The 4,307-nt window shown below is 40.7% G+C and overlaps 1 pseudogene; it reads left to right on the top strand.

Annotated features, from left to right (window-relative positions):
- Positions 1 to 2,304: 2,304 nt before the first annotated feature.
- LOC148577741 (uncharacterized) lies at positions 2,305 to 3,489 on the top strand (annotated as a pseudogene).
- The last annotated feature ends 818 nt before the right edge of the window (positions 3,490 to 4,307 follow it).

The following is a 4,307-nucleotide window of genomic DNA, read 5'->3' as shown; positions in this document are numbered from 1 at the left end:
TTTAAGGCTTGTAATGTGCTTAAATTATGGACAAGTGGGTTAAGCATAGGCTCAAAGTTGACTAACAGACGTTGATAAAAGGTAGGCTATTTGGGTAAGTGAGCTAAATGAAACAATAGCGTCAATCATATAAGTGCATGAATACACAAAATAATAGACATAAAGAATCAAACAAATCAAAGATCACAATCATAGAAAGAGAACAATGCACACAAGAAGGAAGATAAGTGGTTATAAGATGTAACCACACAATTAGGCTCAAATCTCACATGCTTGTTGATAAACCCATATTTTATGATATATTTTGTGCTCAATTCAAGTGATTTATTCAACCCTTCACCCACTTATTCATGTGAAATTGCATGGTTTTACTTTCCCTTCCTTATTATGTGATATATGTGAAAAACATGTTTCCTATGCTTTAAAAATAATTATTTTAATTACCTTTTATTACCATTCGATGTTGTGATTTGTGTGTTGAGTATTTTCAGATCTCCTAAGGCAGGAATGATTTAAAGGATGGAAAGGTAACATACAAAAACAGAAGGAAAGCACAAAATGGAGTTTTTGAAGAAAATGGCAGCGACGCGAACGCATGGACGATGCGGCCGCATGCCTAGCACGAAAAGGCAGTGATGCGAACCCGTGACTGATGCAGACGCGTGCCTTGAGCAGAACACAGATGACGCGTACGCATGACCGAAGCGAACGCGTGATAAGGAAAACTTAAGATGACGCGACCGCGTGACCCACGCGGACGCCTGACAGACGCCACGCACCAAAAACTGCAGAAAACGCTCCCAGCAATTTCTGAAACCCTTTTTGGCCTAGATCCAAGTATAGAAAGCACAGAGTAGAGGTTATAAAGTGGGGGAATGCATCCATTCAAAAGGAGGTCGACAATTATTCACTTTTCATAATTTAGATGTAGTTTTTAGAGAGAGAGGTTCTCTCCTCTCTCTTAGGATTTAGGATTTTAGGATTTCTATTAGTTTAGTTCAATTCATCTTCAATCACAGGTTCAATGTTCCTTTAATTTATGTTCTCTTCTACTTTTATTTATTCTATTGCTTTATTTGTATTTGACTTATGTTGCCAAATTGGCTTATGACCCTTTTCATGTTAGATTTGAATATCCTATTTAATGCAATTTGAGGTGTTTCAGAATTATGATTGCTTTTCTTTATTTATATAAATAATTTAGATTTTTCCCTTTTGGCTTTGGTTGATTAATTGGTAACTCTTGAGTTGTCAAACTCATCGTGATTGACAATTGTTATCTTTGCTGATTGATTTAAATTCCTATAACTCTAGTCTTTCCTTAGGAGTTGACTAGGACTTTAGGTGTTAAATTGATTTATCCACTTGACTGACCTTCATAGTTAGAGGTTGACTTAGTGGGGAGCAAAATATAATTCTCATCACCATTGATAAGGATAACTAGGATAAGACTTCTAATTTTCATACCCTGCCAAGAATTTATTTTTCAGTTATTTATTTATTTTACTTGTCATTTAAATTACTTGTCCCTTACTTTCAAAACCCCCAATTTACAAAACTCATAACCAATAATAAGAACACCTCCCTGCAGTTCCTTGAGAAGACGACCCGAGGTTTAAATACTTCGGTTATCAATTTTAAAGGGGTTTGTTACTCGTGACAACCAAAATGTTTGTACAAAAGGATTTTCTGTTAATTTAGAAGCTATACTTACAACGCGATCATATTTTTATATTTCTTTACCGATAGAAAAACCAGTTCGTCAAAATGGCGCCATTACCGGGGAACTGCAAACGTGTGCCTTATTATTGGTTATTGTAAATATTTTTCTTTTACTTGTTTATTTGTTTTTGTTTTTCCCTTTTAATTTTATTAGCTACTATGAATTCTCACCCCTCTCGCTTTGAGTTTGGTTCTAAATTTGTTGAAAGCAGTGGAAGCTATAACAGGAATATGCATCAAGGTCTAAGCAGTCAAAGATGGATGGAGCCAAGAGGATCTGATCAACCCTTTAGGCAACAACACCCTCCAAGATATCATAGGCAAGGACCGCTCCACAATGCATACCAAGCTGATAGACATGGTGGACCCCCTTGTAATTACCAACAAGCCCCACCCTGTTCTTATAGACCGTCCTCTCAACGTAGCTTTAAAGCACCACACTCACAAGCTCCTTTTCACCATTCACCACCGTATGATCCTTACCCACCACAATTCCAATCCAATTACTCCCAAGAACCACCACATTCTTATTTTGAACCCTCTTCCCCAACCAATGAACCCTCATACCCACCCCAACCTCCAATGAATGACAAACTTCGTGTTCTTCTTCAAGGGCAAGCGAGGATGTAAAAGGGCGTATTGGAACTCATTACTGCCTTAACCGAGGTAGTAAATTTAATAGCTTTTCGACATCTGAGCACTCAAAGTACTCCCACGGCTGCATGTGGAGAATCAAAAGAAGAGCGTAGCATGAAAGAAACACTAGAAACTCCGATGGACAATGAGGAGCATGGCTTTGTATTAGAACAAGTAGAGGAAGCCATGATAGTTGTAGAGGAAGAAGTGGTTGAAGATTTAGAAGATGCTGAACCTCCTTGGGAATCGAAAGCTGTGAAGGATTCTGCTGAGATGTTCGAAATTGATGCTAAAGAGGACAGTGCACAACCTCCAAAGCATATACCTTGTGAAAAATTGGACGGAACAGACCAAGAAGTTGATTCAATAGACAGTGATGATCATGAATCAAGCTCTCCTAATCACAAACTCACATCCGCAACTGAACTCCTTGAGCCTGAAGAATCTTGTCCAAGTGAATACGAAGATGATGTCGAGGTAGATTTCTCTCAACCTCCAATGTATGACTTGAATGACGAGGAAGACATAGAAGACTTTGATCAGGACGCAGTTGCAGTTGAAAAATTTTGCAAAGAAGTGGAGGAATTCACAGAAGAATACAAGGGAGTAGAACTTACAGAACCACTGGAAACACCTGTCCCAAGGCCACTACCACCTAATACAAGCTTCAAGTGGGTACAATCCTTAACCTTTATCTTTACCTTTCCACTTGAATATGGTTTGCTTGAAACAGATGGCCAGCTTAGAGCTCTCTGCGACTTTAAGAATAAGAGGGAAATGGCTCGTACTCAGAGCTGGTGTGCAAGATTCAATAAGGTTCTGCGCTTCAATTCGAAGTGCACGGATTGGTATCAAGTTCAATTGAATGGGTCTCGGAAGGCGTTTGGTCATCTTGGTGAGAATACTATTTCTAAACCGCCCGGATGGAAAAATATAGGTCAAGACAAAGGCGGATTTAAAAGCAAAGTTTGGGATCCTGGAATATATTCTGACATTCGTCACCCTGGGAGTCTGAGAATCTGTTTGAAGCTGCTCAGAAGCTTTACATGCCTAGTTTGGGACCCCGGAGGCTGTTGGAATTCCAAACATTGGTGGAGATTTCTGGATGAATTTAAGCATAAGCCACCATAACAGGAAGCTCATCCAATGTCCAACTTAAGGACTTTAACTAAAAGTGCTTGGTGGGAGACAACCCACCATGGTATGGTCGTTTCTTTTTCAATTTTATTTCATGTTGTTTGTTTTTATATTATATTATTTTCATTGAACCTGAATATTATTCATTAGCATTGCATACTGCATAATTGCATAATTGCATAAAAAAAAATGCACGCGACGCGTAAGCGTCGCTGACGCGTCCACGTCACAAGTGCATTAGAAAGAAAAGGAAAGTGAACAGAAAGTCACGCGAAAGCGTGGCTAGAGGCGTGCCTTTAGCACGAATTGTTCCACACGACCGTGTCGCTAACGCGTACGCGTCAGTTGCGAAAATACCTCCCACGCGTCCGCGTCAATCACGCAAACGCGTGATTTAGAAATCGGCGTAAAAATCCAACACCCAGAAATCTGAGCTGGAATCATGCGGCTGGTGTGCGTTTAGCACAAAAACGGCCCACGCGTCCGCGTCCCTTGCAAAACACTCATCCCACGCGAAAGCGTGAGCGATGCGTCCGTGTCGCATGGATATTATGGCCCTCTAAATGGAGACAGAGAGTTACGCTGAAACGACGCTGGAATTGTGCATTTAGCACAATTTTTAGCGACACGGTCGCGTGCCTCACGCACCGCGTCATTCATCTTTTACCCATTCCATGCGATCGTGTCAACCACGCAACTGCGTCAACCCCATTTCACCCTAGCCACGCGATCGCATGACCCACGCGTTCGCGTGGATTCAAAATCACTAACCCCCTATCACGCGAAACCCTACCCGTCGCGCCCCCCATACC

This window comes from Arachis ipaensis, chromosome B1, assembly GCF_059453495.1.
Source record: "Arachis ipaensis isolate K30076 ecotype BB chromosome B1, ASM5945349v1, whole genome shotgun sequence".
Lineage (NCBI taxonomy): Eukaryota > Viridiplantae > Streptophyta > Magnoliopsida > Fabales > Fabaceae > Arachis > Arachis ipaensis.
Note: the sequence above shows the minus strand (reverse complement) of the source record. Positions and strands in the feature narration are given on the sequence as shown.